We start from the raw sequence: 15,434 nt of genomic DNA on the forward strand, positions 1-15,434 counted from the left end.
ATGAAGCGTTGTGGTGAAATTACTCTAGTACCTCCTACATTTCACCTTCTAACTCGGAATATACAACTACACAACTCACTTGTGTTTTTCTTGCTTTGTGATCTCAAGAATAACTGCAACATCGCCTCCAAAACATCACAGAAGAATCGACGAGTTAGTTGTACAAACATTTAGCCGCCACCATCTCTGAAAACTGCTGGTCGGGGCTCAGGGGAAAACACTCGCAGCGGGTTTGGTCTAACAAACATTAAACCTCTATCTGCAGGATTACTTCCCTGCGTTTGACGCGCCACCGCCGGGGATGATTGTGCGTTACTTCCACACCATTTTTCTGCCTGTATTATGGATTAGCTACCCCACAAACTGCAGCAGGGATGAACCCAACGGATAATAATAACCACTAACCCTCTACCTGAGCTCAACTTCTTACACGTTATGGAGGGATGCCGACTCAGTTTTTCAGCAGTTATGAAGTTGCTCCACACAAAAATGGAAACCAAATGTCGTTGTCATTGTTCTTCTATTATCAGCAGATAGAATGCGTGCAGTGTGTACAGTGTGCGCAGTGAGTGGTGTTCAGAAATGAATGAACAGTGTCGTGCTAGCTTTTCACACTACGAAATAATTACTTGCAAGCCTGTAGAAACCAATTGCTATCGTAAAAAAGCACCAGGCTGCGCTGTTGTTTACATCCTATGGATGTATTCGCGAGGATGGAGGCTCTAAATCACCATCCGCGCATATTGGCTTGAGGTTTTCCACAGTTTCCTCGAATTATCCCAGACAATTGCTGGGATGGTTTCCTATTGTAAGACCAAGGCCAAGGACCTATCCCGTTCTTGTCAGACAAGATCTGAAAGTATGTAAGTTTCTGTATACGAAGGTCAGTTCTCTTCATTTAGTTATTAATTCACTAATTGTGAATTTGCCGCTCTTCTGCAGAACTTCTTCTAAGGCCCAGTTCAGTAACAGTTGCCTGCGTCAACAGATGGCGTCACTTAATACTCTGGAAAATGCCAGACATGGATGTACGGGCAAGACAGCATTCTATGATTCATTTTCTTACTGCAGAACGCGAAACACCCACCGCCTTCCTGAACGCCCGAAGAAAGCGCATTGGGGTGCTACGGTGGCAGCGAGCACCGTTATACGAGGGGTTCGCCACTCTGGTGAAGCTGAGGGGCGGACACAGGTGAGTGACTGCAGTGACATCACACAACATCCAACGTGTCAAGCAAATCACGTGGGGGCGAACGCCGGGTAACAACAGGCGAATAGTGTCGCAAGTTATCCATCGCTGAAGGCAATGTGATACCCATTATTGGAAAACTGGGGTTCTCAGAGATTTGTGCCCACTGGGTACCGAAAATATCGACCGACTAGGATAAACAGGCAGTCTGTTGCAGCGATTCACTGTAGAGATTTTGGCTAAAATTGTAGATTCATTTTAGGGTCCTGTACCTCAGTCGGTAAAAACGGAACCAATGCTAGATCGCTTTCTTATCCGTTGCTTCGGATTCTACGCTAAACTGGGGATCCCTTTCTCCAGTTGGATAACTGGATTAAATTAGGGACACGCAAGTCGCCAATGTGACGTCCAATATAAAGACTTGCGCCAATCCATTAAACCGTAGGAAATAATAATAATAATTATTATTATTATAATTACTAATACTGTTACCTATGAACATAACTAGTTCAGAGTATGAGCCCTACTTCAACTTGCTCGTTTTATTTATTTTTTTGTTTTGTTTTTTTAACTGAGAGGTAGCGGATAAAATTGCATCGCACAACGCTGCCGGCAAGGAAAAGTTCTACAAGGCAGATTATGCTGACAGTCTTTAGTCTTTTAGGACGCAGAGGGTGACAATCAAGTTGATATTTTGGAGACAGTATGCTGAAAAACTCCATCCAATACGTGGAAACCTTCAACAAATCAACTGTTAAGGCGAATATTCTCCCCTTGTACGGCAATACAAGCCACTAATTAAATTGCAAAAAGTTGGCTGGGAAGTCTTGCTCTATCCACTCGGCCCACTCGCATAAGCTCATCTGCTCATCTCGGACATTACTTTAAAGATTTGGAGACCTTGGAAATTTTTGTCCATCAGTTCGGCTCACTCAGAAGTCACTGGGGACATCTCTCTGAAGATGCAAAGATCTTGAAAAATTCTGTGCCCCAGTATATGAGAAAGCAGTCTGATTATTTTACCGCACAGGTGCACATACTATTGTGTCAAGGTGAACGAAGGTGGAGAAAGATGGTGTGTATTGGAAAGTGATAAATCAATCCTGAATGTTATAGCTGTTATCCTATTTACACTGCTGGTCAACGAAAATGCAACACCACGAAGGACCAGAGATATCACAGACAAATTGGTTTGGGAGATAACGCATTGTAGAAAGATCAAACAGTTGAAAATAAAGCCCGATGTGAAGTGAGGAAGATAACGAAATCAGTTCTGAGCTTCGCCGCCATTCCTGCCTATAACTGCTGCTACAAGCCTCAGCATAGAATCAAAGAGGGGCTTGATGTGTTGCTGGGGTGCAGCAGTCGATGATGTTTCCACATATTGTCAAAGGTGATCCGGTATAGCAGCGATGGGTGTATTCCGGGTCAGTCAATCCGCAATCATCGACCACAATTTTCCAACAGGCGAGAGGTCGGGAGGACAGGGAGTCCAAGGCAAAAGTGCAATACGACAGCGACGGAGAAGTCTTCACCAGTGCTTGTCACGTGTGGTCGTGCATTATCCTGCTGCAATGTTGCCGTCGGCATGCTCCGAAGATATGGCAAGGACAACAGGGACCAACACTTCAGAGATGTAACGCTGCTGGTTAGTGTACCGGCATTGTGTACTCTGGGGGGTGGGGGGAGGCGATGGCGATTGGGTCGGGGGTGGCACAAGTTGAGCCCAATATACCACCCCAAACCATAATACCGGGTATGGGACCGGTATGGCGACGCGTAAGGCAACAATTCAACCACCTCACACTATGGTGTCTCCAAACCCGAAACCGACCATTGTGGTATTGCAGGCAGAATCAGGATTCGTCGATAAAAGCAATGTCGTTCCATTCGGTTATTCACGTCCGTCTTTCATCGCACCTTTGCCGGCTCATACGCCTGTGGCGTTCACTCACTGGTGAACGCAGAAACGGACGACTCACGGACAGTACACGACGCGTCGAATGGTACACGCTGACACTGCTTGTTGCGCATTGACCGAATTTGTGATATGGTTCGTGATGTGGCAGAGCGATCCGTCACATCCGTACGCACAACATGTCTGTCACCACGTGCAGTGGTGCAACGTGGTGGGTGTAATCGGTCCTGTCACTCCATCGTCACCTCTTGCGTCCAGCGATTACAGATACGCATCGCAGTTGCCTTGTTTCATCGGACACCATTATCGATTTCCCTGAAGTATAATCCGCAATCCCTACATGCAACTATTATTCCTCGGTAGAACTGCTCGAAAGACGCTCGCTGTTTTCTACGAGGCATACTGAAGCTACTTACGCGAAACAGCAGCACGAAAGAATAATTCCAGTACGTCCACACCGCCGCCTGTTCCTCATTTACACAGCTCTTGCAGGTGGAGCTGGTGGCGCCCGTCATGTGCGCCTGAGCTCAAATGCTAATCGTGTGCATCTCGTGTCGCCGCAAACACATGCTGATAATTTCACCTGATTTGGATGCTTCCTTCAGGATGTTGCATTTTGGGTGGCCTGCCTTATGTATGGCATTCACTTTTTCTTGCAAAATTAAAGAATGCGTGGCATTACTTTCTGAATAATTGTCGTGTATGAATTGAGTACAAGTGGTACAAGTGCTTACTGAAGCAAACTGAACGGATGACTGCCGTAGTTATGTCTATTTATAAATTATGTGAGTTACGATCGAAACAAATGATATTTATTCCTAATGGTCATTTATTCTGTGTCTAGTTGTACGTTCGGTTAGAGACTGTAGTGCCTCTCCATCATTTTCCTATAATATACTAAAAGCGTATATTGCGTGTGTTCTAAAACTTTTTAGAGTAAGACAGGTACAAGTACAAAAAACATTTTGTTTACTGTGCTATATTTTGAAGATTTTTTGGTACAACACACATAATATACATCGCATACTACATGTTCAGTATGAAACAAGTAAATGTGAGTAATTAAAGCGAAATTAACATAAGAAGCTGAAAAATAATAGATAAACTCCAAATAAAATGATAATGTTGAAACGAAAAATATTGGCGTGGTTTCAACATAAACGAGGCACTTTCTACATTCAATGTCTGTAGAATACGAATCATGTCCTTCTGTGCATCTCTTGAAGAATGTTCGTCCTGGGCAACAATCCTCATGCTGTTGTGCACCTTTCAGTCTTCCTTTTCCCCTCCTTTGACCTCCTCTTCTTGTTTCTCCACTTCCTCTTCTTACACCTATGGTAGCTCCTGTCTGGGAATCGGATGTACCGTTACAGAACTCATGATAAAGTGAAAGGATTTAGTTCTTCCTCTCCTCAAGATTTTTCCATTTCTCAAATTTTGTTTCAAACTCATCTCGATGCAAATGCTGCACAGGAATTATTATTGATGGGGGACCAACATTGGACCGTCTTAACTCCGCTTCTATAAAGTCAAGATCACAATCTAGTGAATAGTTTAACTGTACTGTTATAGCAATTTCTTTTCTGATTCACATCCATCTAGTCCTGGTATTCCTCAGTTGTATTTTGTTTCCTTTAGCAAATTTATCCTTTATTGTATCATCCTTGCATTAATGGAAAGAACGTTTCCTGTTTCCATTTCCACCAGACAACTTTCTATTGATCTGCTTCATTGCTTCCATGCTGTCTTGGTGAGCAAATACATGTTTGAGGGGTTTCTTTGGCTTTTTAGAGAGACCAAAATCTTTATCACATTTCACATATGTATGGCCAGGCTCAAATGGCTCTGAGCACTATGGGACTTAACATCTGAGATCATCAGTCCCCTAGAGCTTAGAACTACTTAAACCTATCTAACCTAAGGACATCACACACGTCCATGCCCGAGGCAGGATTCGAACCTGCGACCGTAGCAGTCGCGCGGTTCCGGACTGAAGCGCCTAGAACCGCTCGGCCACCACGGCTGGCTTTATTTATAGCCAGGTTCAAGGACCTTATGTTCTATTGTATCAATACGCTGATTTTCCCTGAAGATGAGCAAGCGATATATCAAAACTTGTCCTATTTGATCATGCATTAAATGTTATTATAAACACTCTTTCAGGCTCTTAAGATGGCACCTGTCCGTCATTTCATTTGTAATAGCTGTATTGTAAATGCCATCCAGGCATTGGCTTACAGCTTAAACTTTATCATTACAGTGTACGGCACTATCCGAAAACTCGCTTCTATTACTTTTACTCAGGGGAGATTCACACTTTAGCTTTTCAGGTGTGCATTTGGATTATTTATTGCGAAATGTCAAGTTGTACCCTTTGTACTCTCGGCCCTATAAATCTTTGTGTTAAGACGAGTACCCTGGCAAGAGTGGTCAACGGATGAATAAAACTACTACTACTACTACACTACTATCATCACCACTTTGCACTTGTTCATAGCTCAGAACCGACCTTACATGCGACTGCCCCAGCAAAAAAACCCTTTCTCTAAACGAGCATCACTGGATGAACGGAGACATTTGTTGGCACGTCCGTATAAAAAGCGCCGGTACTGGGTTTAGCTCCACTCCAGCCTTGAATTACACTATTAGTAATTCTCAGGATAAATTTTGTACAGTACCACTTTGTAAACAACTCATGTTTTCAGAAAATGTGGTGGAAATGAAATCACAGGTGTTTAAATAAGTTTCCGTGCATCTCGTTTCCTGTGAAGCAGTTGTTTTCATAGCCTGCGCGATGATCCTCTTTTGATTCCGCCTGACTCTGTCGTTTCTACACGTTGCTAACCCCGTAGCTCCGTTTGCAAGAGAACGTAATTGCAGCTGGCAACGTATTACGTTCCAATTTTCGTCTCCGAACTGGGAGAGGACCGTCTAGACAGTGACAGATGCAGACGACTGTGCGACGTAATCCCATTGCAGCATCAATTGGTCTCCTGTTAGGCCCACTTCAGTCGTCGGAGAAAGCTATTTCGTGCTGGGACTATACGTCATTCCGCTTCTATTCTAGAACAACCTCCTTATCCGTTGTCGCATTTGGATTCATCTCAGATCGTAGCCATTTTCATCAAAGAGCCTTTTTCACTCCGCACAAAGTTCTCCGAACCCGAAAAAGTTCCAGAAGCACGTACTAAGAAGAGGAAATATCAGCAAGCCTCGCCCGGAAGCACTATAAAGAGGAAAATTCTTTAAAATGAATTTAAAACCAATCCTCTCATGTCAACTGTACCAAGTGAATGATCCGACGTCACACAAATTTGAGTGCTGAGCTCAAGTTGGTTTAATTTCCGTTCAGCTACCAAGAACAAGACTTCTCTTGTGAGTTAAATACGAAGATACAGATGGCGTGTGTAGCTAGTGCTGGGAAGGTATGGAAAGGAGAAACACCTAAACATTTTTAAAAAGTAAAGTAGTTTAGGAAGGTGCCCGGTTCGAATCCTAGTTGTAAAACATTCTGGGGGAAACAGAAGATACATCAGTGCCAGAAGAAATCATGTGAAAGTGAAGAGAAAATGAGCGCTCCAAGATATGCGACGCGGCCTATGTGGCGCCTCCAGTGTTTATGTAAATAAAAAAATGCTTATGAGATACTATACTGTGCAGGCGGACGTGCTGGATGGTTAAATGGTTAAATTACACTTACAAGGGGAGGCCGCCAATTGCGAAATTCAGATTCGATTCATACTGCGCATAATAAAAGCACATGGCCAGAGGTGTAATGTGGCAAAGCACCAAGATGCACTTCTCAGCCGTTGTCGAGAAAATCGACAGTTAAAAGAAACCGTTGCAGTGAAATACTCTCTACGATTAATAATTCTCTACAGCGTCGTGGCGCAGCAGTAAGCGCTCTGGTTCGTAATCCGAAGGTCGCCGGATCGAATCTCGCGCTATGCAACCTTTTTTTAGTATTTGTTTTTTATAATTCATATATATATATATATATATATATATATATATATATATATATATATATATATATAAATGGGGAACACCTCATAAAATATTGTCAAAACTTTAACCTCAAAATCATGTCAACACAATTTCAAAAACCAAGACGAAAACTTACAACATGGAAAGCACCCAACACAGTGTGGGGAGAATTTCAGATTGATCATGTGGCCATATCCAAGAAAAATTCGCGGGAAATTCTAAATGTCAGAACACGTAAAGGAGTCTTCGAGTCTGATCATTATTTGCTACAAGTTAAGATTAGGCCAATCCCAAGACTGAAACAGACAGCGCAAAACAAAATAGTCAAACCTGATCCGGAATACTTGAAGATAAACAGGGATAAAATCGTTGAAGAAATTAATAGGCACCCAATAGACACATGGACAGATCTGGCGAAGGCAGTTCAGAAGACTATGTGCTGGGGACAACCACCTAGAAAACGCAAACATAGGTGGTGGAACGCAAAGTGTGATGAAGCCATTGAGAGAAGAAAGCAAGCATGGGACAAGTTCAATAGCTACAGAAATTCAGAAACATGGAAAGAATTTCACGAAGTTCAGAAACTAGCATCGAAGGAAATCAGAAGGGAAAAACGAGCATATGACAATAACAGACTAAAAGAAATTGAGGAAGATTTCAAAAGAAATAACACAAGAAATTTTTACAGAACTTTCAAAGAAAATATTAAGGGCTATCAACCCCCTAGCCTCTGCTTCCGAAGAACAGATGGATCCCTGGAAACAAACACAAAAGAAAACTGTAAAATTCTCAAACATTACTTTGATAAACTTCTTAATTGCAAAAAACCTACAGGAAAATTAACATTCCAAAAGACCACATCTAATGCCGATTCTGATCCACCCACAATAGAAGAGATAGAGGAAATCATAAAACAAATGAAAAATAACAGAGCTGCCGGAGAAGATGGTATTATCGCCGAGATCTGGAAACTCCAAGATGAAAACATCACCAAAAAAATCCATAAGATTATCTCCGAAATTTGGATCACAGAGAAAGTGCCAGAGGAATGGAAATGTGCATTGATCCATCCGTTACATAAAAAGGGTGATAAGTCAGATCCAAACAATTACAGAGGCATTTCGCTAGTACCAGTTACATACAAAATTTTCTCTAAGGTGCTATTAAACAGACTAGAACCACAAGCAGATCTGCAAATTGGGGAATACCAGGTAGGCATCAGAAAAGGGAGATCATGCATCGAACAGATCTGGAACTTGAGAACACTTTTGAAAGTCAGACAGGCAAGAAACACTGTAGTTACCTTTGTGGACTTTAAAAAAGCATATGATTCCATAGACAGACAGACACTCTTTGACGTACTGGAAGAATATGGTATCGACAGAAAAACCAGGGCACTTATACAACAGAGGCTTACAGACACTACCTCCAAGATTAAGTTCATGGGAGAAATTTCGGAACCCTTCCACATACACACAGGTGTCCGACAAGGAGACGGGCTCTCACCAATCCTGTTCAACATGGTGTTAGACAAAATTATCAAGCAGTGGGAGGAACAAGTTAAAGGAATACAGCTGGGAAGAACACGTGAAACCAAAACAATCATAAAATGTCTGGCATTTGCAGATGGTATAGCCATACTCAGCAATAATACACAGGAGGCAAAGGAAGCACTGGAATGCTTGCATGAAATAGCTGCCAAAACAGGTCTGCAGGTATCTTACGAGAAGACACAATATATGGAACGACAGACCAACAATGTACACACCATGCATACGGTATATGGATCCGTAGAAAGAGTCGAAAAATTTAAGTATTTAGGGGAGTACATACAAATGGGAGGATCAAACAAGGCGGCTAACATGGAACGAACGAAGAAACTCCAGAAGGCATACAAACTCACATGGTCACATTATAATAAGAAAAGCATATCGAGGCAGGCCAAACTTAGGCACTACAAAACAGTTGTATTACCAGAAGCATTGTACGCGTCAGAAACAACCACAATTGGAGCATCAGGCATCATAGACACAGAGAAAATAGAACGCAAAATTCTCAGAAAAATATTTGGACCAATTCACAGAGATGGCATATGGATGAAGCGACCTACCAAAGAGCTGTACCAGCACACTGACAGACTAACAGACGCGATCAGAAAACGCAGATTAACTTTCTACGGGCACATACAGAGAATGGACAACAACCGACTTACAAAGAAAATTTTTGATGTAGTAAACAGCTCAAGCAAGAAAACAAATTGGTATCATGAAATAGACGAAGACTTAAGGCAGATAGGGATCAACAGGCAAATGATAGGAGACAGGAAATACTTCAGAAACAAAGTTAGGAGTGCAAAATTTATTGTAAAGGAGAGAAAGAAGAAAGGAACATTGTGGACAGAGCAAAGGAAACATGAGCACAGCCAAAGGATGAAGAGATTTTGGGAAGAGAAGAGGAAGAAAGGAAAGAAGTGAAAATTGTGTCATCATGTGATTTTCGAGGTCAAACACTGTCCATAAGGGCAACAATGAAATGAATGAATGAATATATATATATATATATATATATAATTCCAGGCAATCAGTTGCAACAATTATGCAAGGCGTTTGTCGTGGAAAAACTGGCGATTTCGAACATCATTATGTTTTCCGCAAACAAAGTTGTGTTTCAAAAATGTTATTAATTGTCTTCATAATGTTAACCACGCATAGTTAACGGAAGACGTAGAAACGATATTCCGAAACGAATACGTATAGCGTAAGTCAAACGTTCGAATTAGAATAGAGACCCCACGAACACAAATTTGCTGTGGCAGGTATGAAATATAAACTCCGTTACTCGCTCGTTACACTTGAATGACAGATGCTGAATGAGCCGAAACGAGCCGCCGCATAACAGTGTAGTTGCCTGCTAACTTCGAAATATGGCAGATGCGGTCCCTAGTGCAACTTATAACATTGTCGAAAATCAGTGCGGACGGGAGAGCTTTGGTACACCCTGTTAAAAAAACGCAAAAATGGAGGCGGTACAATTGGAGAGCGATCCGCCTTCACCAACATGCATAAGCAATTCATTAATACTGTATATATATATATATATATATATATATATATATATATATATTTGAATTACAAAAAACTAATAATAAAAAAAATTGCATGGCGCGAGATTCGATCCGGCGACCTTCGGATTACGAACCCGAGCGCTTATCGCTGCGCCACCCACGACGCTGTAGAAAATTATTAATCGTCGAGGGTATTTCACCGCAGCGGTTTCTTTCAACTGTCGATTTTCTCGACAACGGCTGAGAAGTGCATCTTGGTGCTTTTTCACATTACATCTCTGGCCATGAGCTTTTATTATGCGCAGTATGAATGGAATCTGAATTTCACAATTGGCGGCCTCCCTTTGTTAGATGAAATAGGCCAAAAGCAGAACATATTCTTATTATTACTCGTATGCCAATTACACATCACACTAGAAATAGAAATAAAATAATAATCATCATTATGATCATATGAAATGGTTCAAATGGCTCTGAGCACTATCGGACTTAATTTCTGACGTCATCAGTCCCCCAGAACTCAGAACTACTTAAACCTAACTAACCTAAGGACATCACTTACATCCATGCCCGAGGCAGGATTCGAACCTGCGACGGTAGCGGTCGTGCGGTTCCAGACTGTAACGCCTAGAACCGCTCGGCCACTCAGGCCGGCCTGTCATCGTATTGACTTGCGGTTTAGGCACCCGTGCCTCTTCCAATTTCAAGTAGACTATAGCTCAACTTTCCATCTCTTCGTAAGACAATCAAAATTTCTTTTGTCTTGAGGCATTATATTTGTATATTAATATAGATTTTAGTTCTTCTGACATCGTTTCAAAGTCGTCATGCCATTTCTGTATTCATCCATTTTCTGAAGTATGCTTTTGACACCGAGTTCATCCCTTATTTCATCATTTTTTATCCAGTCTGTTATTTTGTAATCAGATAGAGGCATTAGGTGTCTCATCAGTGCTGCCACAACTGTCCTCCTTTGACTGACGCTTAGAATCAAAGTCTGTGACCCATACATTAGAATTGGCATTGCAATCACATTAAAAAGTTCTAGTACTGTTTCCTTTCTGACCTTTTTCTTTTTGAAGAGAGTGCGATTTATAGTACCTACCGACTGCAGGAATTTTTTCAATTTCTATTTTTCACCATTGAGTGTGAGATGTGGGACCTTATCTCCCAGGTATTTAAACCTACTTATTTGTTATATCGGTTTATCATCAATTATTATTTTTGCTCTTAAATGCTTCCTAGTATGGAATGCAATTATCTTAGTTTTATGTTTAGATACTGTCATAATCATTTCCGACCTTGTGCAAGGACCAAATTCTTTCTGTAATTTATCTTCTGAGGCTGCTAAAATTGTTTGATCAGCTGCATATGAGAGTGTATTTATAATTTCATTATTAAGTTTATGATGGTGCAACTACTTTATTCCGCGAAGTGTTTGTAACCTCGTCTATGTACATATTAAATGCTGTCAGTGATAAAGGAAAACCTTGTCTCACTCCTTGTCAGGTGTTTCTCACCAAAGGACTTCCTTTTTGTACTTTGATTTTGTTGTGTTTATACATACTTTGAATTACACTTATTACTAAGTCTACAACTTTGCTTCCGCCGTTTTTTCTCAAAGTTCAGGGCTTTGTTGTGAAAAAATTACAAAAAAAAATTATGATTCATAGTATTATCTATCGCTGGCCACTACATTCTCCCATCTTTCGGATAGTATACGAATCCCGGCGCGGAAGAACTGGGCGTCTTTTGTGGGGATCCATGAACCGATTCAATTTTGCACTTTTTCATATGATCGGAAGTGCTGGTCAGCCAGACTGTATGCCTCTGATCGAGAAAGGTGGTAGTCAGAGAGAGCAATGTATGGAGAATATGGCGGGGGGGATAGGACTTCTCATTTCAACGTTTCCATGTATATTTTGACGGTTTTGCGACATGGGGTCGAGCACTGACCAGCTGCAATATTACCTTTAAGTGTCTGTCGCTGTATTGTGTCCGTTTGTGTTTTAGTGCTGGGCTCGAACGCATCAATTGCTTTCGATAATGATGTCCTGTGACTGTCTTCGTCTGTTTCAGTGGCTACGAAAACGTTCTGCCTTCCGCCACCATGCCGGTCTTCGATATCAAAATCACCGTTGTTAAGGCGTTGAAAACATTCTCTGCACGTTCTTCCACTAATAGATCCCTCACCACTAGTCTTATCCAGCGTTTTAAGAGCCACAGCAGCAGATTTCTTTATGGTAAAGCAGAACATTAAAACTTCCTGCAAATGGCGAGAAATGGGTTGACGTACTTCACCGAGAATAACCTAATGATGCAATCACAAATCGACTAATATTTTTATGGCATTTTGTTTACAGATACCTAAGCTTATTGTATTGGCAACGGGCTTGCCGCAGTGGTAACACCGGTTCCCGTCAGATCATCGAAGTTAAGAGCTGTCGGGCTAGGCTAGCACTTGGATGGGTGACCATCCGGTCTGCCGAGCGCTGTTGGCAAGCGGGGTGCACTCAGCTCTTCTGAGGCAAACTGAGGAGCTACTTGATTGAGAAGTAGCGGCTCCGGTCTCGGAAACTGACATACGGTCGGGAGAGCGGTAGGCAGACCGCATGCCCCTGCATATCAGCATCCAGCGACGCCTATGGGCTGAGGATGACACAACAGCCGGTCAGTACCGTTGGGTCGTCATTGCCTGTTCGGGAGGAGTTTAGTTTCTTTAAGATCATTGTATTACACCTATGACGAACCACCTGAACACTAGTTGCTGCTACTGCCGTCTATTGCAACACGATGGAAGCAAAGTTGTAGACCTAATAGATGCTGGGGTATAGCATTTTTTCCAAAATTTCCCATAAAAGACTGTGTTAACTTTATCTAAATATTTATCATAGACAATAAAGTCTATATACCTGAGACGGTTGTATTCTCTATGTTTTTCAATAATTTGGCATACTGGAGAAACAGTGTCTACGCATGATCTTCCCACCCGAAAGCTATTCTGTTCTTCAGTAAGTAACGTTTCCGAAAGTACCTTCAGTCTATTTGTTATTGATTTTGCATGTATCCAGCATCGAGAGTTCAGAAAAATAATACCTCGATAACTCTCTCATTTTCTACGATCCTTTTTAAATAATGGGATAACAACTACCGTTTTCCAATCCTATTGTACGTTGCTGTATTTCCAACAAGTATTTACAAAAGTCAGTAGGATTGTGAACAATGATTCCCAAGCGTATTTAAGTAATTCCACATTGAGGTTGCCTTTTCCTGGGGAAGAAAATGTGTATACTTTATGTGGTGTCACCGCCAGACACCACACTTGCTAGGTGGTAGCTTAAATCGGCCGCGGTCCATTTAGTACATGTCGGACCCGCGTGTCGCCACTGTGTGATCACAGACCGAGCGCCACCACAAGGCAGGTCTCGAGATACGGACGAGCACTCGCCCAGTTGTACGACGACATTGCTAGCGACTATACGAACGAAGCCTTTGCTCTCATTTGCCGAGAGACAGTTAGAATAGCCTTCCGCTAAGTCCATGGCTACGACCTAGCAAGGCGCCATTAGCCTTACATAGTTTGAGAGTTATCGTATAAATGTCTCAAGAAGAACGTTGTAAACCACAAAGAATAAAGTTAAGTATTCGATGAGCTGCATACTTTTCTTATTAGAATTCACTACTTATCCTGTTCCAGAATTCACGCCAGTCGGCGTGTGTGTACGCGTGCCTTTCTTTCGGCTACCCGTCACTGTGGACTGGCTGCCTTAGCAGTCCACATCACTTTACAAATTTACAAACCTATTATTTATATAATTTATCACATCTGCTGTAGTGTCCATAAAGTCCACGGGGTTTCCAGGGAATGACATATTGTCGAAAAGTGTCTTAAAAATTCAGTCTGTCTGGGACAGCCACAGGTGCATTCCGCAGGGGCAGTCTCCTCCCACATGTATAACAGGTCACCGCATCTCCCATGGTTAGTCCGGATCCTGTTCAGTGTACACGATATCCTCTGGGGCAGTTCAAGTTCGCATACTTTTGTGTTGGCTCGCAGAAAGCTATGGACCACTGGTGCAATGTTGTTGCACATTCTTGAGTCGAAGCTTCGTGGGGACTGATGCTGTGGGTCACCACGCTGCTAGCTCTTCTGAGTTGAATATGTGTGCAGCGGAGCCCGTTGAGTACGATAGCGGGCATGTCCTCGCGAATTGGAAGCTGCTGGTTGTTGCACATTCTCTTACATTCCATCGGAAGATTATTCTTTCTTCTCAGGCCAGATGGTGGAACGCGGCTCAGGGCAGGCAGTCAGCACACTGAAGTGGACTTGGTTGTAGCAGTAACAATTCCCATTGTTTGATGTTGTTGCGTGTCTACCAGCTTCGTGCTGCGTCCGTTTATCCACACAGGGCTTCACTACTTTGCCAATGTGTAAACAATGCCGAGGGCGAATGATCGTGCAGTCGAAGCCGGTGCACCCCATGTTGTACCAGATAATTTTTACTGAACATTGTTTACGTAGGTCTATTTAGCTGCAGTCTTTGTTAGACGCTGTTCAAATAGCAACGTTCTGTCAAGTATTACTCCAAGGCACCGTGTGTATTCGTTATGATTCAGGCGGTAATCCTCGAAAAATATGTCCACTTGACAGATGAATGTAATATTACTCAGATTACTCAGATGGAAGCAAGTGGATTCAGTTTTGTGAGTTCTGTGGAAGTCCCCCTTACGATCACATTGTCCCATTATACGTAATCCACTGATCAATCAGAACTTTACGGCCACCGACCTACCGCCGATATAAACGTGTCCTGGCGACAGCAGCGTCACCTGGGGAGATATGAAACACGTACGGTGTATGTAGTATCAGTGAGCGTGCTATCCGTGTGTAGAATGAGGAAGGCGTGCGATCCATTTGAGTTTGACCGAGGTCAGCTTGTGATAGCCCGGAGGCTCGGCACTAGAATCTCGGAAACTGCACGACTCGTTGGGTATTAGACGAGCTCCGCGGTGTCTTCAACGCGTGGCGAAATCAAAGTGAAACCACAACCACAATTCGTGGGGTTAGCAGGCCACCTCTCATTACAGATGTTGGATGTCGTAGGCTGGGCAGACTGGTAAAACAGGACAGGTGGCGAATTGTGGTGGTATTAACGTCCGACATCAATTCTGGGCAGAGTACAAGTGTGTCTGAACATACACTGTGCCGAACACTCCTAACACTGGCCCTACGCAGACGACGATTCATGCATGTGCCAATGTCAACGCCAGACATC

The sequence above is a fragment of the Schistocerca piceifrons genome, chromosome 3, assembly GCF_021461385.2.
Source record: "Schistocerca piceifrons isolate TAMUIC-IGC-003096 chromosome 3, iqSchPice1.1, whole genome shotgun sequence".
In the NCBI taxonomy this organism is placed as follows: domain Eukaryota; kingdom Metazoa; phylum Arthropoda; class Insecta; order Orthoptera; family Acrididae; genus Schistocerca; species Schistocerca piceifrons.